The sequence below is a fragment of the Oncorhynchus mykiss genome, chromosome 4 (genome assembly GCF_057628025.1).
Source record: "Oncorhynchus mykiss isolate SJ-2025 chromosome 4, ASM5762802v1, whole genome shotgun sequence".
NCBI lineage: Eukaryota > Metazoa > Chordata > Actinopteri > Salmoniformes > Salmonidae > Oncorhynchus > Oncorhynchus mykiss.
Window position 1 is genome coordinate 10,955,674 of NC_143025.1, and position 22,577 is coordinate 10,978,250.

General features: G+C 39.3%; 11 non-coding genes and 13 pseudogenes across 11 annotated transcripts; all 24 read right to left on the reverse strand.

Moving 5' to 3' along the window:
* Positions 1 to 587: 587 nt before the first annotated feature.
* On the reverse strand, positions 588 to 771 carry LOC149983817 (small nucleolar RNA U3; annotated as a pseudogene).
* Positions 772 to 1,484: 713 nt separating this feature from the next.
* On the reverse strand, positions 1,485 to 1,668 carry LOC149983818 (small nucleolar RNA U3; annotated as a pseudogene).
* Positions 1,669 to 2,381: 713 nt separating this feature from the next.
* Positions 2,382 to 2,565, reverse strand: LOC149983819 (small nucleolar RNA U3; annotated as a pseudogene).
* A 713-nt stretch (positions 2,566 to 3,278) lies between these two features.
* On the reverse strand, positions 3,279 to 3,462 carry LOC149983820 (small nucleolar RNA U3; annotated as a pseudogene).
* Positions 3,463 to 4,175: 713 nt separating this feature from the next.
* On the reverse strand, positions 4,176 to 4,359 carry LOC149983821 (small nucleolar RNA U3; annotated as a pseudogene).
* Positions 4,360 to 5,072: 713 nt separating this feature from the next.
* On the reverse strand, positions 5,073 to 5,256 carry LOC149983822 (small nucleolar RNA U3; annotated as a pseudogene).
* A 713-nt stretch (positions 5,257 to 5,969) lies between these two features.
* Positions 5,970 to 6,185, reverse strand: LOC149983823 (small nucleolar RNA U3). The gene has a single exon (XR_016495759.1). It is a non-coding gene; the product is annotated as a small nucleolar RNA U3 (small nucleolar RNA).
* Positions 6,186 to 6,972: 787 nt separating this feature from the next.
* LOC149983824 (small nucleolar RNA U3) lies at positions 6,973 to 7,156 on the reverse strand (annotated as a pseudogene).
* A 713-nt stretch (positions 7,157 to 7,869) lies between these two features.
* On the reverse strand, positions 7,870 to 8,053 carry LOC149983825 (small nucleolar RNA U3; annotated as a pseudogene).
* A 713-nt stretch (positions 8,054 to 8,766) lies between these two features.
* On the reverse strand, positions 8,767 to 8,950 carry LOC149983826 (small nucleolar RNA U3; annotated as a pseudogene).
* A 713-nt stretch (positions 8,951 to 9,663) lies between these two features.
* On the reverse strand, positions 9,664 to 9,879 carry LOC149983827 (small nucleolar RNA U3). Its single transcript, XR_016495760.1, has one exon. It is a non-coding gene; the product is annotated as a small nucleolar RNA U3 (small nucleolar RNA).
* Positions 9,880 to 10,666: 787 nt separating this feature from the next.
* Positions 10,667 to 10,850, reverse strand: LOC149983828 (small nucleolar RNA U3; annotated as a pseudogene).
* A 713-nt stretch (positions 10,851 to 11,563) lies between these two features.
* On the reverse strand, positions 11,564 to 11,747 carry LOC149983829 (small nucleolar RNA U3; annotated as a pseudogene).
* Positions 11,748 to 12,460: 713 nt separating this feature from the next.
* LOC149983830 (small nucleolar RNA U3) lies at positions 12,461 to 12,644 on the reverse strand (annotated as a pseudogene).
* Positions 12,645 to 13,357: 713 nt separating this feature from the next.
* On the reverse strand, positions 13,358 to 13,573 carry LOC149983831 (small nucleolar RNA U3). Its single transcript, XR_016495761.1, has one exon. It is a non-coding gene; the product is annotated as a small nucleolar RNA U3 (small nucleolar RNA).
* Positions 13,574 to 14,360: 787 nt separating this feature from the next.
* Positions 14,361 to 14,576, reverse strand: LOC149983832 (small nucleolar RNA U3). Its single transcript, XR_016495762.1, has one exon. It is a non-coding gene; the product is annotated as a small nucleolar RNA U3 (small nucleolar RNA).
* A 787-nt stretch (positions 14,577 to 15,363) lies between these two features.
* Positions 15,364 to 15,579, reverse strand: LOC149983833 (small nucleolar RNA U3). Its single transcript, XR_016495764.1, has one exon. It is a non-coding gene; the product is annotated as a small nucleolar RNA U3 (small nucleolar RNA).
* A 787-nt stretch (positions 15,580 to 16,366) lies between these two features.
* On the reverse strand, positions 16,367 to 16,582 carry LOC149983834 (small nucleolar RNA U3). Its single transcript, XR_016495765.1, has one exon. It is a non-coding gene; the product is annotated as a small nucleolar RNA U3 (small nucleolar RNA).
* A 787-nt stretch (positions 16,583 to 17,369) lies between these two features.
* On the reverse strand, positions 17,370 to 17,585 carry LOC149983835 (small nucleolar RNA U3). Its single transcript, XR_016495713.1, has one exon. It is a non-coding gene; the product is annotated as a small nucleolar RNA U3 (small nucleolar RNA).
* A 787-nt stretch (positions 17,586 to 18,372) lies between these two features.
* LOC149983836 (small nucleolar RNA U3) lies at positions 18,373 to 18,588 on the reverse strand. Its single transcript, XR_016495725.1, has one exon. It is a non-coding gene; the product is annotated as a small nucleolar RNA U3 (small nucleolar RNA).
* A 787-nt stretch (positions 18,589 to 19,375) lies between these two features.
* On the reverse strand, positions 19,376 to 19,591 carry LOC149983837 (small nucleolar RNA U3). The gene has a single exon (XR_016495726.1). It is a non-coding gene; the product is annotated as a small nucleolar RNA U3 (small nucleolar RNA).
* A 787-nt stretch (positions 19,592 to 20,378) lies between these two features.
* LOC149983838 (small nucleolar RNA U3) lies at positions 20,379 to 20,562 on the reverse strand (annotated as a pseudogene).
* A 713-nt stretch (positions 20,563 to 21,275) lies between these two features.
* LOC149983839 (small nucleolar RNA U3) lies at positions 21,276 to 21,491 on the reverse strand. The gene has a single exon (XR_016495727.1). It is a non-coding gene; the product is annotated as a small nucleolar RNA U3 (small nucleolar RNA).
* Positions 21,492 to 22,278: 787 nt separating this feature from the next.
* LOC149983840 (small nucleolar RNA U3) lies at positions 22,279 to 22,494 on the reverse strand. Its single transcript, XR_016495728.1, has one exon. It is a non-coding gene; the product is annotated as a small nucleolar RNA U3 (small nucleolar RNA).
* Positions 22,495 to 22,577: the final 83 nt, after the last annotated feature.

The following is a 22,577-nucleotide window of genomic DNA, read 5'->3' on the forward strand; positions in this document are numbered from 1 at the left end:
CCATCCATATTTCAAAGCCGGTTATTTGTGTTGAATTCTACCCCCTTTTAAACATTGTGTGTTTTAGCTATAGACGTATGGGTTGTACCATCAGATTCGTCTCTGTCTTCTGCATCCAGTGGTAACAAGAGTTAGTCTGTGTGATTAACGGGGGCTGAGATAGAGCTGTGTTTGTGAGACAAAGACGGATTCCGAAGGTGCCCAGGCCCGGGTCTTTTTTTTACAGAAACATCTGTAGAGTCAGAAAGGTTTGAATTACAAACTACTAAAAGCTATCTATGAAAAGCTGAGACTCTATCGAACATGCACATGTAACATGTTTTGCTCTATGACGCTCACAAGCTACCAAAACGTTGTTAGAAAGTACAAGGTTCTTCTACGTATGAAGGTCAAAGGTTGTCCTGAAAGGAACATTTTAAAACTCCTCATTTTGAAGCAAAATATAAGGGCTGGACATGGAGATCAACGAAAGCCAGAAAACGGAAAAGATTATTGCTGGGGTCTCAGGACTGATTCAAGAGGTTTTATTTTACTAACGATAAGGATTTGGGAGACATTTCAGTAGCTTTTATTGTACATGGTTATCATCCACTCAGAACATATTCCCTTCATCCACGTTCATTGAAGAACAAGGAACAGTCATCAAAGGTGGAAGAAAAATGAGCAAGGTCATTTCTAGCCACCAGATTCATGCTCTGAATGGGAATATCTTGAATCGTCATCATGGATAGCGAGATCTACCACTTTAGACACACATTTCTCAAGTAACATTAGCATCAACAGTTGTTGCAATCAAATTATGTTAATTATGGAGAATTGCTAGGTTTCTCAATTGAGAAAAATGGTCAGCGATGCTGGTTGCCAACAGGTAAAATATGACCTAATGTTGATGGACAGCCATCCATATTTCAAAGCCGGTTATTTGTGTTGAATTCTACCCCCTTTTAAACATTGTGTGTTTTAGCTATAGACGTATGGGTTGTACCATCAGATTCGTCTCTGTCTTCTGCATCCAGTGGTAACAAGAGTTAGTCTGTGTGATTAACGGGGGCTGAGATAGAGCTGTGTTTGTGAGACAAAGACGGATTCCGAAGGTGCCCAGGCCCGGGTCTTTTTTTTAAAGAAACATCTGTAGAGTCAGAAAGGTTTGAATTACAAACTACTAAAAGCTATCTATGAAAATCTGAGACTCTATCGAACATGCACATGTAACATGTTTTGCTCTATGACGCTCACAAGCTACCAAAACGTTGTTAGAAAGTACAAGGTTCTTCTACGTATGAAGGTCAAAGGTTGTCCTGAAAGGAAAATTTTAAAACTCCTCATTTTGAAGAAAAATATAAGGGCTGGACATGGAGATCAACGAAAGCCAGAAAACGGAAAAGATTATTGCTGGGGTCTCAGGACTGATTCAAGAGGTTTTATTTTACTAACGATAAGGATTTGGGAGACATTTCAGTAGCTTTTATTGTACATGGTTATCATCCACTCAGAACATATTCTCTTCATCCACGTTCATTGAAGAACAAGGAACAGTCATCAAAGGTGGAAGAAAAATGAGCAAGGTCATTTCTAGCCACCAGATTCATGCTCTGAATGGGAATATCTTGAATCGTCATCATGGATAGCGAGATCTACCACTTTAGACACACATTTCTCAAGTAACATTAGCATCAACAGTTGTTGCAATCAAATTATGTTAATTATGGAGAATTGCTAGGTTTCTCAATTGAGAAAAATGGTCAGCGATGCTGGTTGCCAACAGGTAAAATATGACCTAATGTTGATGGACAGCCATCCATATTTCAAAGCCGGTTATTTGTGTTGAATTCTACCCCCTTTTAAACATTGTGTGTTTTAGCTATAGACGTATGGGTTGTACCATCAGATTCGTCTCTGTCTTCTGCATCCAGTGGTAACAAGAGTTAGTCTGTGTGATTAACGGGGGCTGAGATAGAGCTGTGTTTGTGAGACAAAGACGGATTCCGAAGGTGCCCAGGCCCGGGTCTTTTTTTTAAAGAAACATCTGTAGAGTCAGAAAGGTTTGAATTACAAACTACTAAAAGCTATCTATGAAAATCTGAGACTCTATCGAACATGCACATGTAACATGTTTTGCTCTATGACGCTCACAAGCTACCAAAACGTTGTTAGAAAGTACAAGGTTCTTCTACGTATGAAGGTCAAAGGTTGTCCTGAAAGGAAAATTTTAAAACTCCTCATTTTGAAGCAAAATATAAGGGCTGGACATGGAGATCAACGAAAGCCAGAAAACGGAAAAGATTATTGCTGGGGTCTCAGGACTGATTCAAGAGGTTTTATTTTACTAACGATAAGGATTTGGGAGACATTTCAGTAGCTTTTATTGTACATGGTTATCATCCACTCAGAACATATTCTCTTCATCCACGTTCATTGAAGAACAAGGAACAGTCATCAAAGGTGGAAGAAAAATGAGCAAGGTCATTTCTAGCCACCAGATTCATGCTCTGAATGGGAATATCTTGAATCGTCATCATGGATAGCGAGATCTACCACTTTAGACACACATTTCTCAAGTAACATTAGCATCAACAGTTGTTGCAATCAAATTATGTTAATTATGGAGAATTGCTAGGTTTCTCAATTGAGAAAAATGGTCAGCGATGCTGGTTGCCAACAGGTAAAATATGACCTAATGTTGATGGACAGCCATCCATATTTCAAAGCCGGTTATTTGTGTTGAATTCTACCCCCTTTTAAACATTGTGTGTTTTAGCTATAGACGTATGGGTTGTACCATCAGATTCGTCTCTGTCTTCTGCATCCAGTGGTAACAAGAGTTAGTCTGTGTGATTAACGGGGGCTGAGATAGAGCTGTGTTTGTGAGACAAAGACGGATTCCGAAGGTGCCCAGGCCCGGGTCTTTTTTTTAAAGAAACATCTGTAGAGTCAGAAAGGTTTGAATTACAAACTACTAAAAGCTATCTATGAAAATCTGAGACTCTATCGAACATGCACATGTAACATGTTTTGCTCTATGACGCTCACAAGCTACCAAAACGTTGTTAGAAAGTACAAGGTTCTTCTACGTATGAAGGTCAAAGGTTGTCCTGAAAGGAAAATTTTAAAACTCCTCATTTTGAAGCAAAATATAAGGGCTGGACATGGAGATCAACGAAAGCCAGAAAACGGAAAAGATTATTGCTGGGGTCTCAGGACTGATTCAAGAGGTTTTATTTTACTAACGATAAGGATTTGGGAGACATTTCAGTAGCTTTTATTGTACATGGTTATCATCCACTCAGAACATATTCTCTTCATCCACGTTCATTGAAGAACAAGGAACAGTCATCAAAGGTGGAAGAAAAATGAGCAAGGTCATTTCTAGCCACCAGATTCATGCTCTGAATGGGAATATCTTGAATCGTCATCATGGATAGCGAGATCTACCACTTTAGACACACATTTCTCAAGTAACATTAGCATCAACAGTTGTTGCAATCAAATTATGTTAATTATGGAGAATTGCTAGGTTTCTCAATTGAGAAAAATGGTCAGCGATGCTGGTTGCCAACAGGTAAAATATGACCTAATGTTGATGGACAGCCATCCATATTTCAAAGCCGGTTATTTGTGTTGAATTCTACCCCCTTTTAAACATTGTGTGTTTTAGCTATAGACGTATGGGTTGTACCATCAGATTCGTCTCTGTCTTCTGCATCCAGTGGTACCAAGAGTTAGTCTGTGTGATTAACGGGGGCTGAGATAGAGCTGTGTTTGTGAGACAAAGACGGATTCCGAAGGTGCCCAGGCCCGGGTCTTTTTTTTACAGAAACATCTGTAGAGTCAGAAAGGTTTGAATTACAAACTACTAAAAGCTATCTATGAAAAGCTGAGACTCTATCGAACATGCACATGTAACATGATTTGCTCTATGACGCTCACAAGCTACCAAAAAGTTGTTAGAAAGTACAAGGTTCTTCTACGTATGAAGGTCAAAGGTTGTCCTGAAAGGAACATTTTAAAACTCCTCATTTTGAAGCAAAATATAAGGGCTGGACATGGAGATCAACGAAAGCCAGAAAACGGAAAAGATTATTGCTGGGGTCTCAGGACTGATTCAAGAGGTTTTATTTTACTAACGATAAGGATTTGGGAGACATTTCAGTAGCTTTTATTGTACATGGTTATCATCCACTCAGAACATATTCCCTTCATCCACGTTCATTGAAGAACAAGGAACAGTCATCAAAGGTGGAAGAAAAATGAGCAAGGTCATTTCTAGCCACCAGATTCATGCTCTGAATGGGAATATCTTGAATCGTCATCATGGATAGCGAGATCTACCACTTTAGACACACATTTCTCAAGTAACATTAGCATCAACAGTTGTTGCAATCAAATTATGTTAATTATGGAGAATTGCTAGGTTTCTCAATTGAGAAAAATGGTCAGCGATGCTGGTTGCCAACAGGTAAAATATGACCTAATGTTGATGGACAGCCATCCATATTTCAAAGCCGGTTATTTGTGTTGAATTCTACCCCCTTTTAAACATTGTGTGTTTTAGCTATAGACGTATGGGTTGTACCATCAGATTCGTCTCTGTCTTCTGCATCCAGTGGTAACAAGAGTTAGTCTGTGTGATTAACGGGGGCTGAGATAGAGCTGTGTTTGTGAGACAAAGACGGATTCCGAAGGTGCCCAGGCCCGGGTCTTTTTTTTAAAGAAACATCTGTAGAGTCAGAAAGGTTTGAATTACAAACTACTAAAAGCTATCTATGAAAATCTGAGACTCTATCGAACATGCACATGTAACATGTTTTGCTCTATGACGCTCACAAGCTACCAAAACGTTGTTAGAAAGTACAAGGTTCTTCTACGTATGAAGGTCAAAGGTTGTCCTGAAAGGAAAATTTTAAAACTCCTCATTTTGAAGCAAAATATAAGGGCTGGACATGGAGATCAACGAAAGCCAGAAAACGGAAAAGATTATTGCTGGGGTCTCAGGACTGATTCAAGAGGTTTTATTTTACTAACGATAAGGATTTGGGAGACATTTCAGTAGCTTTTATTGTACATGGTTATCATCCACTCAGAACATATTCTCTTCATCCACGTTCATTGAAGAACAAGGAACAGTCATCAAAGGTGGAAGAAAAATGAGCAAGGTCATTTCTAGCCACCAGATTCATGCTCTGAATGGGAATATCTTGAATCGTCATCATGGATAGCGAGATCTACCACTTTAGACACACATTTCTCAAGTAACATTAGCATCAACAGTTGTTGCAATCAAATTATGTTAATTATGGAGAATTGCTAGGTTTCTCAATTGAGAAAAATGGTCAGCGATGCTGGTTGCCAACAGGTAAAATATGACCTAATGTTGATGGACAGCCATCCATATTTCAAAGCCGGTTATTTGTGTTGAATTCTACCCCCTTTTAAACATTGTGTGTTTTAGCTATAGACGTATGGGTTGTACCATCAGATTCGTCTCTGTCTTCTGCATCCAGTGGTAACAAGAGTTAGTCTGTGTGATTAACGGGGGCTGAGATAGAGCTGTGTTTGTGAGACAAAGACGGATTCCGAAGGTGCCCAGGCCCGGGTCTTTTTTTTAAAGAAACATCTGTAGAGTCAGAAAGGTTTGAATTACAAACTACTAAAAGCTATCTATGAAAATCTGAGACTCTATCGAACATGCACATGTAACATGTTTTGCTCTATGACGCTCACAAGCTACCAAAACGTTGTTAGAAAGTACAAGGTTCTTCTACGTATGAAGGTCAAAGGTTGTCCTGAAAGGAAAATTTTAAAACTCCTCATTTTGAAGCAAAATATAAGGGCTGGACATGGAGATCAACGAAAGCCAGAAAACGGAAAAGATTATTGCTGGGGTCTCAGGACTGATTCAAGAGGTTTTATTTTACTAACGATAAGGATTTGGGAGACATTTCAGTAGCTTTTATTGTACATGGTTATCATCCAGTCAGAACATATTCCCTTCATCCACATTCATTGAAGAACAAGGAACAGTCATCAAAGGTGGAAGAAAAATGAGCAAGGTCATTTCTAGCCACCAGATTCATGCTCTGAATGGGAATATCTTGAATCGTCATCATGGATAGCGAGATCTACCACTTTATACACACATTTCTCAAGTAACGCACTATAGAAATGATCCCTGAAAGTATAGTCTTGGTGCGTAAGTTGTTGTGATCAAGGTGGAGCATCTTGAAAAGAGCATTTGCACCAGCGGTTTGTGTTGCATTCTCAGCATCAACAGTTGTTGCAATCAAATTATGTTAATTATGGAGAATTGCTAGGTTTCTCAATTGAGAAAAATGGTCAGCGATGCTGGTTGCCAACAGGTAAAATATGACCTAATGTTGATGGACAGCCATCCATATTTCAAAGCCGGTTATTTGTGTTGAATTCTACCCCCTTTTAAACATTGTGTGTTTTAGCTATAGACGTATGGGTTGTACCATCAGATTCGTCTCTGTCTTCTGCATCCAGTGGTAACAAGAGTTAGTCTGTGTGATTAACGGGGGCTGAGATAGAGCTGTGTTTGTGAGACAAAGACGGATTCCGAAGGTGCCCAGGCCCGGGTCTTTTTTTTAAAGAAACATCTGTAGAGTCAGAAAGGTTTGAATTACAAACTACTAAAAGCTATCTATGAAAATCTGAGACTCTATCGAACATGCACATGTAACATGTTTTGCTCTATGACGCTCACAAGCTACCAAAACGTTGTTAGAAAGTACAAGGTTCTTCTACGTATGAAGGTCAAAGGTTGTCCTGAAAGGAAAATTTTAAAACTCCTCATTTTGAAGCAAAATATAAGGGCTGGACATGGAGATCAACGAAAGCCAGAAAACGGAAAAGATTATTGCTGGGGTCTCAGGACTGATTCAAGAGGTTTTATTTTACTAACGATAAGGATTTGGGAGACATTTCAGTAGCTTTTATTGTACATGGTTATCATCCACTCAGAACATATTCTCTTCATCCACGTTCATTGAAGAACAAGGAACAGTCATCAAAGGTGGAAGAAAAATGAGCAAGGTCATTTCTAGCCACCAGATTCATGCTCTGAATGGGAATATCTTGAATCGTCATCATGGATAGCGAGATCTACCACTTTAGACACACATTTCTCAAGTAACATTAGCATCAACAGTTGTTGCAATCAAATTATGTTAATTATGGAGAATTGCTAGGTTTCTCAATTGAGAAAAATGGTCAGCGATGCTGGTTGCCAACAGGTAAAATATGACCTAATGTTGATGGACAGCCATCCATATTTCAAAGCCGGTTATTTGTGTTGAATTCTACCCCCTTTTAAACATTGTGTGTTTTAGCTATAGACGTATGGGTTGTACCATCAGATTCGTCTCTGTCTTCTGCATCCAGTGGTACCAAGAGTTAGTCTGTGTGATTAACGGGGGCTGAGATAGAGCTGTGTTTGTGAGACAAAGACGGATTCCGAAGGTGCCCAGGCCCGGGTCTTTTTTTTACAGAAACATCTGTAGAGTCAGAAAGGTTTGAATTACAAACTACTAAAAGCTATCTATGAAAAGCTGAGACTCTATCGAACATGCACATGTAACATGATTTGCTCTATGACGCTCACAAGCTACCAAAAAGTTGTTAGAAAGTACAAGGTTCTTCTACGTATGAAGGTCAAAGGTTGTCCTGAAAGGAACATTTTAAAACTCCTCATTTTGAAGCAAAATATAAGGGCTGGACATGGAGATCAACGAAAGCCAGAAAACGGAAAAGATTATTGCTGGGGTCTCAGGACTGATTCAAGAGGTTTTATTTTACTAACGATAAGGATTTGGGAGACATTTCAGTAGCTTTTATTGTACATGGTTATCATCCACTCAGAACATATTCCCTTCATCCACGTTCATTGAAGAACAAGGAACAGTCATCAAAGGTGGAAGAAAAATGAGCAAGGTCATTTCTAGCCACCAGATTCATGCTCTGAATGGGAATATCTTGAATCGTCATCATGGATAGCGAGATCTACCACTTTAGACACACATTTCTCAAGTAACATTAGCATCAACAGTTGTTGCAATCAAATTATGTTAATTATGGAGAATTGCTAGGTTTCTCAATTGAGAAAAATGGTCAGCGATGCTGGTTGCCAACAGGTAAAATATGACCTAATGTTGATGGACAGCCATCCATATTTCAAAGCCGGTTATTTGTGTTGAATTCTACCCCCTTTTAAACATTGTGTGTTTTAGCTATAGACGTATGGGTTGTACCATCAGATTCGTCTCTGTCTTCTGCATCCAGTGGTAACAAGAGTTAGTCTGTGTGATTAACGGGGGCTGAGATAGAGCTGTGTTTGTGAGACAAAGACGGATTCCGAAGGTGCCCAGGCCCGGGTCTTTTTTTTAAAGAAACATCTGTAGAGTCAGAAAGGTTTGAATTACAAACTACTAAAAGCTATCTATGAAAATCTGAGACTCTATCGAACATGCACATGTAACATGTTTTGCTCTATGACGCTCACAAGCTACCAAAACGTTGTTAGAAAGTACAAGGTTCTTCTACGTATGAAGGTCAAAGGTTGTCCTGAAAGGAAAATTTTAAAACTCCTCATTTTGAAGCAAAATATAAGGGCTGGACATGGAGATCAACGAAAGCCAGAAAACGGAAAAGATTATTGCTGGGGTCTCAGGACTGATTCAAGAGGTTTTATTTTACTAACGATAAGGATTTGGGAGACATTTCAGTAGCTTTTATTGTACATGGTTATCATCCACTCAGAACATATTCTCTTCATCCACGTTCATTGAAGAACAAGGAACAGTCATCAAAGGTGGAAGAAAAATGAGCAAGGTCATTTCTAGCCACCAGATTCATGCTCTGAATGGGAATATCTTGAATCGTCATCATGGATAGCGAGATCTACCACTTTAGACACACATTTCTCAAGTAACATTAGCATCAACAGTTGTTGCAATCAAATTATGTTAATTATGGAGAATTGCTAGGTTTCTCAATTGAGAAAAATGGTCAGCGATGCTGGTTGCCAACAGGTAAAATATGACCTAATGTTGATGGACAGCCATCCATATTTCAAAGCCGGTTATTTGTGTTGAATTCTACCCCCTTTTAAACATTGTGTGTTTTAGCTATAGACGTATGGGTTGTACCATCAGATTCGTCTCTGTCTTCTGCATCCAGTGGTAACAAGAGTTAGTCTGTGTGATTAACGGGGGCTGAGATAGAGCTGTGTTTGTGAGACAAAGACGGATTCCGAAGGTGCCCAGGCCCGGGTCTTTTTTTTAAAGAAACATCTGTAGAGTCAGAAAGGTTTGAATTACAAACTACTAAAAGCTATCTATGAAAATCTGAGACTCTATCGAACATGCACATGTAACATGTTTTGCTCTATGACGCTCACAAGCTACCAAAACGTTGTTAGAAAGTACAAGGTTCTTCTACGTATGAAGGTCAAAGGTTGTCCTGAAAGGAAAATTTTAAAACTCCTCATTTTGAAGCAAAATATAAGGGCTGGACATGGAGATCAACGAAAGCCAGAAAACGGAAAAGATTATTGCTGGGGTCTCAGGACTGATTCAAGAGGTTTTATTTTACTAACGATAAGGATTTGGGAGACATTTCAGTAGCTTTTATTGTACATGGTTATCATCCAGTCAGAACATATTCCCTTCATCCACATTCATTGAAGAACAAGGAACAGTCATCAAAGGTGGAAGAAAAATGAGCAAGGTCATTTCTAGCCACCAGATTCATGCTCTGAATGGGAATATCTTGAATCGTCATCATGGATAGCGAGATCTACCACTTTATACACACATTTCTCAAGTAACGCACTATAGAAATGATCCCTGAAAGTATAGTCTTGGTGCGTAAGTTGTTGTGATCAAGGTGGAGCATCTTGAAAAGAGCATTTGCACCAGCGGTTTGTGTTGCATTCTCAGCATCAACAGTTGTTGCAATCAAATTATGTTAATTATGGAGAATTGCTAGGTTTCTCAATTGAGAAAAATGGTCAGCGATGCTGGTTGCCAACAGGTAAAATATGACCTAATGTTGATGGACAGCCATCCATATTTCAAAGCCGGTTATTTGTGTTGAATTCTACCCCCTTTTAAACATTGTGTGTTTTAGCTATAGACGTATGGGTTGTACCATCAGATTCGTCTCTGTCTTCTGCATCCAGTGGTAACAAGAGTTAGTCTGTGTGATTAACGGGGGCTGAGATAGAGCTGTGTTTGTGAGACAAAGACGGATTCCGAAGGTGCCCAGGCCCGGGTCTTTTTTTTAAAGAAACATCTGTAGAGTCAGAAAGGTTTGAATTACAAACTACTAAAAGCTATCTATGAAAAGCTGAGACTCTATCGAACATGCACATGTAACATGTTTTGCTCTATGACGCTCACAAGCTACCAAAACGTTGTTAGAAAGTACAAGGTTCTTCTACGTATGAAGGTCAAAGGTTGTCCTGAAAGGAACATTTTAAAACTCCTCATTTTGAAGCAAAATATAAGGGCTGGACATGGAGATCAACGAAAGCCAGAAAACGGAAAAGATTATTGCTGGGGTCTCAGGACTGATTCAAGAGATTTTATTTTACTAACGATAAGGATTTGGGAGACATTTCAGTAGCTTTTATTGTACATGGTTATCATCCACTCAGAACATATTCCCTTCATCCACGTTCATTGAAGAACAAGGAACAGTCATCAAAGGTGGAAGAAAAATGAGCAAGGTCATTTCTAGCCACCAGATTCATGCTCTGAATGGGAATATCTTGAATCGTCATCATGGATAGCGAGATCTACCACTTTAGACACACATTTCTCAAGTAACATTAGCATCAACAGTTGTTGCAATCAAATTATGTTAATTATGGAGAATTGCTAGGTTTCTCAATTGAGAAAAATGGTCAGCGATGCTGGTTGCCAACAGGTAAAATATGACCTAATGTTGATGGACAGCCATCCATATTTCAAAGCCGGTTATTTGTGTTGAATTCTACCCCCTTTTAAACATTGTGTGTTTTAGCTATAGACGTATGGGTTGTACCATCAGATTCGTCTCTGTCTTCTGCATCCAGTGGTAACAAGAGTTAGTCTGTGTGATTAACGGGGGCTGAGATAGAGCTGTGTTTGTGAGACAAAGACGGATTCCGAAGGTGCCCAGGCCCGGGTCTTTTTTTTAAAGAAACATCTGTAGAGTCAGAAAGGTTTGAATTACAAACTACTAAAAGCTATCTATGAAAATCTGAGACTCTATCGAACATGCACATGTAACATGTTTTGCTCTATGACGCTCACAAGCTACCAAAACGTTGTTAGAAAGTACAAGGTTCTTCTACGTATGAAGGTCAAAGGTTGTCCTGAAAGGAAAATTTTAAAACTCCTCATTTTGAAGCAAAATATAAGGGCTGGACATGGAGATCAACGAAAGCCAGAAAACGGAAAAGATTATTGCTGGGGTCTCAGGACTGATTCAAGAGGTTTTATTTTACTAACGATAAGGATTTGGGAGACATTTCAGTAGCTTTTATTGTACATGGTTATCATCCACTCAGAACATATTCTCTTCATCCACGTTCATTGAAGAACAAGGAACAGTCATCAAAGGTGGAAGAAAAATGAGCAAGGTCATTTCTAGCCACCAGATTCATGCTCTGAATGGGAATATCTTGAATCGTCATCATGGATAGCGAGATCTACCACTTTAGACACACATTTCTCAAGTAACATTAGCATCAACAGTTGTTGCAATCAAATTATGTTAATTATGGAGAATTGCTAGGTTTCTCAATTGAGAAAAATGGTCAGCGATGCTGGTTGCCAACAGGTAAAATATGACCTAATGTTGATGGACAGCCATCCATATTTCAAAGCCGGTTATTTGTGTTGAATTCTACCCCCTTTTAAACATTGTGTGTTTTAGCTATAGACGTATGGGTTGTACCATCAGATTCGTCTCTGTCTTCTGCATCCAGTGGTAACAAGAGTTAGTCTGTGTGATTAACGGGGGCTGAGATAGAGCTGTGTTTGTGAGACAAAGACGGATTCCGAAGGTGCCCAGGCCCGGGTCTTTTTTTTAAAGAAACATCTGTAGAGTCAGAAAGGTTTGAATTACAAACTACTAAAAGCTATCTATGAAAATCTGAGACTCTATCGAACATGCACATGTAACATGTTTTGCTCTATGACGCTCACAAGCTACCAAAACGTTGTTAGAAAGTACAAGGTTCTTCTACGTATGAAGGTCAAAGGTTGTCCTGAAAGGAAAATTTTAAAACTCCTCATTTTGAAGCAAAATATAAGGGCTGGACATGGAGATCAACGAAAGCCAGAAAACGGAAAAGATTATTGCTGGGGTCTCAGGACTGATTCAAGAGGTTTTATTTTACTAACGATAAGGATTTGGGAGACATTTCAGTAGCTTTTATTGTACATGGTTATCATCCACTCAGAACATATTCTCTTCATCCACGTTCATTGAAGAACAAGGAACAGTCATCAAAGGTGGAAGAAAAATGAGCAAGGTCATTTCTAGCCACCAGATTCATGCTCTGAATGGGAATATCTTGAATCGTCATCATGGATAGCGAGATCTACCACTTTAGACACACATTTCTCAAGTAACATTAGCATCAACAGTTGTTGCAATCAAATTATGTTAATTATGGAGAATTGCTAGGTTTCTCAATTGAGAAAAATGGTCAGCGATGCTGGTTGCCAACAGGTAAAATATGACCTAATGTTGATGGACAGCCATCCATATTTCAAAGCCGGTTATTTGTGTTGAATTCTACCCCCTTTTAAACATTGTGTGTTTTAGCTATAGACGTATGGGTTGTACCATCAGATTCGTCTCTGTCTTCTGCATCCAGTGGTAACAAGAGTTAGTCTGTGTGATTAACGGGGGCTGAGATAGAGCTGTGTTTGTGAGACAAAGACGGATTCCGAAGGTGCCCAGGCCCGGGTCTTTTTTTTAAAGAAACATCTGTAGAGTCAGAAAGGTTTGAATTACAAACTACTAAAAGCTATCTATGAAAATCTGAGACTCTATCGAACATGCACATGTAACATGTTTTGCTCTATGACGCTCACAAGCTACCAAAACGTTGTTAGAAAGTACAAGGTTCTTCTACGTATGAAGGTCAAAGGTTGTCCTGAAAGGAAAATTTTAAAACTCCTCATTTTGAAGCAAAATATAAGGGCTGGACATGGAGATCAACGAAAGCCAGAAAACGGAAAAGATTATTGCTGGGGTCTCAGGACTGATTCAAGAGGTTTTATTTTACTAACGATAAGGATTTGGGAGACATTTCAGTAGCTTTTATTGTACATGGTTATCATCCAGTCAGAACATATTCCCTTCATCCACATTCATTGAAGAACAAGGAACAGTCATCAAAGGTGGAAGAAAAATGAGCAAGGTCATTTCTAGCCACCAGATTCATGCTCTGAATGGGAATATCTTGAATCGTCATCATGGATAGCGAGATCTACCACTTTATACACACATTTCTCAAGTAACGCACTATAGAAATGATCCCTGAAAGTATAGTCTTGGTGCGTAAGTTGTTGTGATCAAGGTGGAGCATCTTGAAAAGAGCATTTGCACCAGCGGTTTGTGTTGCATTCTCAGCATCAACAGTTGTTGCAATCAAATTATGTTAATTATGGAGAATTGCTAGGTTTCTCAATTGAGAAAAATGGTCAGCGATGCTGGTTGCCAACAGGTAAAATATGACCTAATGTTGATGGACAGCCATCCATATTTCAAAGCCGGTTATTTGTGTTGAATTCTACCCCCTTTTAAACATTGTGTGTTTTAGCTATAGACGTATGGGTTGTACCATCAGATTCGTCTCTGTCTTCTGCATCCAGTGGTAACAAGAGTTAGTCTGTGTGATTAACGGGGGCTGAGATAGAGCTGTGTTTGTGAGACAAAGACGGATTCCGAAGGTGCCCAGGCCCGGGTCTTTTTTTTAAAGAAACATCTGTAGAGTCAGAAAGGTTTGAATTACAAACTACTAAAAGCTATCTATGAAAAGCTGAGACTCTATCGAACATGCACATGTAACATGTTTTGCTCTATGACGCTCACAAGCTACCAAAACGTTGTTAGAAAGTACAAGGTTCTTCTACGTATGAAGGTCAAAGGTTGTCCTGAAAGGAAAATTTTAAAACTCCTCATTTTGAAGCAAAATATAAGGGCTGGACATGGAGATCAACGAAAGCCAGAAAACGGAAAAGATTATTGCTGGGGTCTCAGGACTGATTCAAGAGGTTTTATTTTACTAACGATAAGGATTTGGGAGACATTTCAGTAGCTTTTATTGTACATGGTTATCATCCAGTCAGAACATATTCCCTTCATCCACATTCATTGAAGAACAAGGAACAGTCATCAAAGGTGGAAGAAAAATGAGCAAGGTCATTTCTAGCCACCAGATTCATGCTCTGAATGGGAATATCTTGAATCGTCATCATGGATAGCGAGATCTACCACTTTATACACACATTTCTCAAGTAACGCACTATAGAAATGATCCCTGAAAGTATAGTCTTGGTGCGTAAGTTGTTGTGATCAAGGTGGAGCATCTTGAAAAGAGCATTTGCACCAGCGGTTTGTGTTGCATTCTCAGCATCAACAGTTGTTGCAATCAAATTATGTTAATTATGGAGAATTGCTAGGTTTCTCAATTGAGAAAAATGGTCAGCGATGCTGGTTGCCAACAGGTAAAATATGACCTAATGTTGATGGACAGCCATCCATATTTCAAAGCCGGTTATTTGTGTTGAATTCTACCCCCTTTTAAACATTGTGTGTTTTAGCTATAGACGTATGGGTTGTACCATCAGATTCGTCTCTGTCTTCTGCATCCAGTGGTACCAAGAGTTAGTCTGTGTGATTAACGGGGGCTGAGATAGAGCTGTGTTTGTGAGACAAAGACGGATTCCGAAGGTGCCCAGGCCCGGGTCTTTTTTTTACAGAAACATCTGTAGAGTCAGAAAGGTTTGAATTACAAACTACTAAAAGCTATCTATGAAAAGCTGAGACTCTATCGAACATGCACATGTAACATGATTTGCTCTATGACGCTCACAAGCTACCAAAAAGTTGTTAGAAAGTACAAGGTTCTTCTACGTATGAAGGTCAAAGGTTGTCCTGAAAGGAACATTTTAAAACTCCTCATTTTGAAGCAAAATATAAGGGCTGGACATGGAGATCAACGAAAGCCAGAAAACGGAAAAGATTATTGCTGGGGTCTCAGGACTGATTCAAGAGGTTTTATTTTACTAACGATAAGGATTTGGGAGACATTTCAGTAGCTTTTGTTGTACATGGTTATCATCCAGTCAGAACATATTCCCTTCATCCACATTCATTGAAGAACAAGGAACAGTCATCAAAGGTGGAAGAAAAATGAGCAAGGTCATTTCTAGCCACCAGATTCATGCTCTGAATGGGAATATCTTGAATCGTCATCATGGATAGCGAGATCTACCACTTTATACACACATTTCTCAAGTAACGCACTATAGAAATGATCCCTGAAAGTATAGTCTTGGTGCGTAAGTTGTTGTGATCAAGGTGGAGCATCTTGAAAAGAGCATTTGCACCAGCGGTTTGTGTTGCATTCTCAGCATCAACAGTTGTTGCAATCAAATTATGTTAATTATGGAGAATTGCTAGGTTTCTCAATTGAGAAAAATGGTCAGCGATGCTGGTTGCCAACAGGTAAAATATGACCTAATGTTGATGGACAGCCATCCATATTTCAAAGCCGGTTATTTGTGTTGAATTCTACCCCCTTTTAAACATTGTGTGTTTTAGCTATAGACGTATGGGTTGTACCATCAGATTCGTCTCTGTCTTCTGCATCCAGTGGTACCAAGAGTTAGTCTGTGTGATTAACGGGGGCTGAGATAGAGCTGTGTTTGTGAGACAAAGACGGATTCCGAAGGTGCCCAGGCCCGGGTCTTTTTTTTACAGAAACATCTGTAGAGTCAGAAAGGTTTGAATTACAAACTACTAAAAGCTATCTATGAAAAGCTGAGACTCTATCGAACATGCACATGTAACATGATTTGCTCTATGACGCTCACAAGCTACCAAAAAGTTGTTAGAAAGTACAAGGTTCTTCTACGTATGAAGGTCAAAGGTTGTCCTGAAAGGAACATTTTAAAACTCCTCATTTTGAAGCAAAATATAAGGGCTGGACATGGAGATCAACGAAAGCCAGAAAACGGAAAAGATTATTGCTGGGGTCTCAGGACTGATTCAAGAGGTTTTATTTTACTAACGATAAGGATTTGGGAGACATTTCAGTAGCTTTTATTGTACATGGTTATCATCCAGTCAGAACATATTCCCTTCATCCACATTCATTGAAGAACAAGGAACAGTCATCAAAGGTGGAAGAAAAATGAGCAAGGTCATTTCTAGCCACCAGATTCATGCTCTGAATGGGAATATCTTGAATCGTCATCATGGATAGCGAGATCTACCACTTTATACACACATTTCTCAAGTAACGCACTATAGAAATGATCCCTGAAAGTATAGTCTTGGTGCGTAAGTTGTTGTGATCAAGGTGGAGCATCTTGAAAAGAGCATTTGCACCAGCGGTTTGTGTTGCATTCTCAGCATCAACAGTTGTTGCAATCAAATTATGTTAATTATGGAGAATTGCTAGGTTTCTCAATTGAGAAAAATGGTCAGCGATGCTGGTTGCCAACAGGTAAAATATGACCTAATGTTGATGGACAGCCATCCATATTTCAAAGCCGGTTATTTGTGTTGAATTCTACCCCCTTTTAAACATTGTGTGTTTTAGCTATAGACGTATGGGTTGTACCATCAGATTCGTCTCTGTCTTCTGCATCCAGTGGTACCAAGAGTTAGTCTGTGTGATTAACGGGGGCTGAGATAGAGCTGTGTTTGTGAGACAAAGACGGATTCCGAAGGTGCCCAGGCCCGGGTCTTTTTTTTACAGAAACATCTGTAGAGTCAGAAAGGTTTGAATTACAAACTACTAAAAGCTATCTATGAAAAGCTGAGACTCTATCGAACATGCACATGTAACATGATTTGCTCTATGACGCTCACAAGCTACCAAAAAGTTGTTAGAAAGTACAAGGTTCTTCTACGTATGAAGGTCAAAGGTTGTCCTGAAAGGAACATTTTAAAACTCCTCATTTTGAAGCAAAATATAAGGGCTGGACATGGAGATCAACGAAAGCCAGAAAACGGAAAAGATTATTGCTGGGGTCTCAGGACTGATTCAAGAGGTTTTATTTTACTAACGATAAGGATTTGGGAGACATTTCAGTAGCTTTTATTGTACATGGTTATCATCCACTCAGAACATATTCCCTTCATCCACGTTCATTGAAGAACAAGGAACAGTCATCAAAGGTGGAAGAAAAATGAGCAAGGTCATTTCTAGCCACCAGATTCATGCTCTGAATGGGAATATCTTGAATCGTCATCATGGATAGCGAGATCTACCACTTTATACACACATTTCTCAAGTAACGCACTATAGAAATGATCCCTGAAAGTATAGTCTTGGTGCGTAAGTTGTTGTGATCAAGGTGGAGCATCTTGAAAAGAGCATTTGCACCAGCGGTTTGTGTTGCATTCTCAGCATCAACAGTTGTTGCAATCAAATTATGTTAATTATGGAGAATTGCTAGGTTTCTCAATTGAGAAAAATGGTCAGTGATGCTGGTTGCCAACAGGTAAAATATGACCTAATGTTGATGGACAGCCATCCATATTTCAAAGCCGGTTATTTGTGTTGAATTCTACCCCCTTTTAAACATTGTGTGTTTTAGCTATAGACGTATGGGTTGTACCATCAGATTCGTCTCTGTCTTCTGCATCCAGTGGTACCAAGAGTTAGTCTGTGTGATTAACGGGGGCTGAGATAGAGCTGTGTTTGTGAGACAAAGACGGATTCCGAAGGTGCCCAGGCCCGGGTCTTTTTTTTACAGAAACATCTGTAGAGTCAGAAAGGTTTGAATTACAAACTACTAAAAGCTATCTATGAAAAGCTGAGACTCTATCGAACATGCACATGTAACATGATTTGCTCTATGACGCTCACAAGCTACCAAAAAGTTGTTAGAAAGTACAAGGTTCTTCTACGTATGAAGGTCAAAGGTTGTCCTGAAAGGAAAATTTTAAAACTCCTCATTTTGAAGCAAAATATAAGGGCTGGACATGGAGATCAACGAAAGCCAGAAAACGGAAAAGATTATTGCTGGGGTCTCAGGACTGATTCAAGAGGTTTTATTTTACTAACGATAAGGATTTGGGAGACATTTCAGTAGCTTTTATTGTACATGGTTATCATCCACTCAGAACATATTCCCTTCATCCACATTCATTGAAGAACAAGGAACAGTCATCAAAGGTGGAAGAAAAATGAGCAAGGTCATTTCTAGCCACCAGATTCATGCTCTGAATGGGAATATCTTGAATCGTCATCATGGATAGCGAGATCTACCACTTTATACACACATTTCTCAAGTAACGCACTATAGAAATGATCCCTGAAAGTATAGTCTTGGTGCGTAAGTTGTTGTGATCAAGGTGGAGCATCTTGAAAAGAGCATTTGCACCAGCGGTTTGTGTTGCATTCTCAGCATCAACAGTTGTTGCAATCAAATTATGTTAATTATGGAGAATTGCTAGGTTTCTCAATTGAGAAAAATGGTCAGCGATGCTGGTTGCCAACAGGTAAAATATGACCTAATGTTGATGGACAGCCATCCATATTTCAAAGCCGGTTATTTGTGTTGAATTCTACCCCCTTTTAAACATTGTGTGTTTTAGCTATAGACGTATGGGTTGTACCATCAGATTCGTCTCTGTCTTCTGCATCCAGTGGTACCAAGAGTTAGTCTGTGTGATTAACGGGGGCTGAGATAGAGCTGTGTTTGTGAGACAAAGACGGATTCCGAAGGTGCCCAGGCCCGGGTCTTTTTTTTACAGAAACATCTGTAGAGTCAGAAAGGTTTGAATTACAAACTACTAAAAGCTATCTATGAAAAGCTGAGACTCTATCGAACATGCACATGTAACATGATTTGCTCTATGACGCTCACAAGCTACCAAAAAGTTGTTAGAAAGTACAAGGTTCTTCTACGTATGAAGGTCAAAGGTTGTCCTGAAAGGAAAATTTTAAAACTCCTCATTTTGAAGCAAAATATAAGGGCTGGACATGGAGATCAACGAAAGCCAGAAAACGGAAAAGATTATTGCTGGGGTCTCAGGACTGATTCAAGAGGTTTTATTTTACTAACGATAAGGATTTGGGAGACATTTCAGTAGCTTTTATTGTACATGGTTATCATCCACTCAGAACATATTCCCTTCATCCACATTCATTGAAGAACAAGGAACAGTCATCAAAGGTGGAAGAAAAATGAGCAAGGTCATTTCTAGCCACCAGATTCATGCTCTGAATGGGAATATCTTGAATCGTCATCATGGATAGCGAGATCTACCACTTTATACACACATTTCTCAAGTAACGCACTATAGAAATGATCCCTGAAAGTATAGTCTTGGTGCGTAAGTTGTTGTGATCAAGGTGGAGCATCTTGAAAAGAGCATTTGCACCAGCGGTTTGTGTTGCATTCTCAGCATCAACAGTTGTTGCAATCAAATTATGTTAATTATGGAGAATTGCTAGGTTTCTCAATTGAGAAAAATGGTCAGCGATGCTGGTTGCCAACAGGTAAAATATGACCTAATGTTGATGGACAGCCATCCATATTTCAAAGCCGGTTATTTGTGTTGAATTCTACCCCCTTTTAAACATTGTGTGTTTTAGCTATAGACGTATGGGTTGTACCATCAGATTCGTCTCTGTCTTCTGCATCCAGTGGTACCAAGAGTTAGTCTGTGTGATTAACGGGGGCTGAGATAGAGCTGTGTTTGTGAGACAAAGACGGATTCCGAAGGTGCCCAGGCCCGGGTCTTTTTTTTACAGAAACATCTGTAGAGTCAGAAAGGTTTGAATTACAAACTACTAAAAGCTATCTATGAAAAGCTGAGACTCTATCGGACATGCACATGTAACATGATTTGCTCTATGACGCTCACAAGCTACCAAAAAGTTGTTAGAAAGTACAAGGTTCTTCTACGTATGAAGGTCAAAGGTTGTCCTGAAAGGAACATTTTAAAACTCCTCATTTTGAAGCAAAATATAAGGGCTGGACATGGAGATCAACGAAAGCCAGAAAACGGAAAAGATTATTGCTGGGGTCTCAGGACTGATTCAAGAGGTTTTATTTTACTAACGATAAGGATTTGGGAGACATTTCAGTAGCTTTTATTGTACATGGTTATCATCCACTCAGAACATATTCCCTTCATCCACGTTCATTGAAGAACAAGGAACAGTCATCAAAGGTGGAAGAAAAATGAGCAAGGTCATTTCTAGCCACCAGATTCATGCTCTGAATGGGAATATCTTGAATCGTCATCATGGATAGCGAGATCTACCACTTTAGACACACATTTCTCAAGTAACATTAGCATCAACAGTTGTTGCAATCAAATTATGTTAATTATGGAGAATTGCTAGGTTTCTCAATTGAGAAAAATGGTCAGCGATGCTGGTTGCCAACAGGTAAAATATGACCTAATGTTGATGGACAGCCATCCATATTTCAAAGCCGGTTATTTGTGTTGAATTCTACCCCCTTTTAAACATTGTGTGTTTTAGCTATAGACGTATGGGTTGTACCATCAGATTCGTCTCTGTCTTCTGCATCCAGTGGTACCAAGAGTTAGTCTGTGTGATTAACGGGGGCTGAGATAGAGCTGTGTTTGTGAGACAAAGACGGATTCCGAAGGTGCCCAGGCCCGGGTCTTTTTTTTAAAGAAACATCTGTAGAGTCAGAAAGGTTTGAATTACAAACTACTAAAAGCTATCTATGAAAAGCTGAGACTCTATCGAACATGCACATGTAACATGTTTTGCTCTATGACGCTCACAAGCTACCAAAACGTTGTTAGAAAGTACAAGGTTCTTCTACGTATGAAGGTCAAAGGTTGTCCTGAAAGGAAAATTTTAAAACTCCTCATTTTGAAGCAAAATATAAGGGCTGGACATGGAGATCAACGAAAGCCAGAAAACGGAAAAGATTATTGCTGGGGTCTCAGGACTGATTCAAGAGGTTTTATTTTACTAACGATAAGGATTTGGGAGACATTTCAGTAGCTTTTATTGTACATGGTTATCATCCACTCAGAACATATTCCCTTCATCCACATTCATTGAAGAACAAGGAACAGTCATCAAAGGTGGAAGAAAAATGAGCAAGGTCATTTCTAGCCACCAGATTCATGCTCTGAATGGGAATATCTTGAATCGTCATCATGGATAGCGAGATCTACCACTTTATACACACATTTCTCAAGTAACGCACTATAGAAATGATCCCTGAAAGTATAGTCTTGGTGCGTAAGTTGTTGTGATCAAGGTGGAGCATCTTGAAAAGAGCATTTGCACCAGCGGTTTGTGTTGCATTCTCAGCATCTACAGTTGTTGCAATCAAATTATGTTAATTATGGAGAATTGCTAGGTTTCTCAATTGAGAAAAATGGTCAGCGATGCTGGTTGCCAACAGGTAAAATATGACCTAATGTTGATGGACAGCCATCCATATTTCAAAGCCGGTTATTTGTGTTGAATTCTACCCCCTTTTAAACATTGTGTGTTTTAGCTATAGACGTATGGGTTGTACCATCAGATTCGTCTCTGTCTTCTGCATCCAGTGGTACCAAGAGTTAGTCTGTGTGATTAACGGGGGCTGAGATAGAGCTGTGTTTGTGAGACAAAGACGGATTCCGAAGGTGCCCAGGCCCGGGTCTTTTTTTTACAGAAACATCTGTAGAGTCAGAAAGGTTTGAATTACAAACTACTAAAAGCTATCTATGAAAAGCTGAGACTCTATCGAACATGCACATGTAACATGATTTGCTCTATGACGCTCACAAGCTACCAAAAAGTTGTTAGAAAGTACAAGGTTCTTCTACGTATGAAGGTCAAAGGTTGTCCTGAAAGGAAAATTTTAAAACTCCTCATTTTGAAGCAAAATATAAGGGCTGGACATGGAGATCAACGAAAGCCAGAAAACGGAAAAGATTATTGCTGGGGTCTCAGGACTGATTCAAGAGGTTTTATTTTACTAACGATAAGGATTTGGGAGACATTTCAGTAGCTTTTATTGTACATGGTTATCATCCACTCAGAACATATTCCCTTCATCCACATTCATTGAAGAACAAGGAACAGTCATCAAAGGTGGAAGAAAAATGAGCAAGGTCATTTCTAGCCACCAGATTCATGCTCTGAATGGGAATATCTTGAATCGTCATCATGGATAGCGAGATCTACCACTTTATACACACATTTCTCAAGTAACGCACTATAGAAATGATCCCTGAAAGTATAGTCTTGGTGCGTAAGTTGTTGTGATCAAGGTGGAGCATCTTGAAAAGAGCATTTGCACCAGCGGTTTGTGTTGCATTCTCAGCATCAA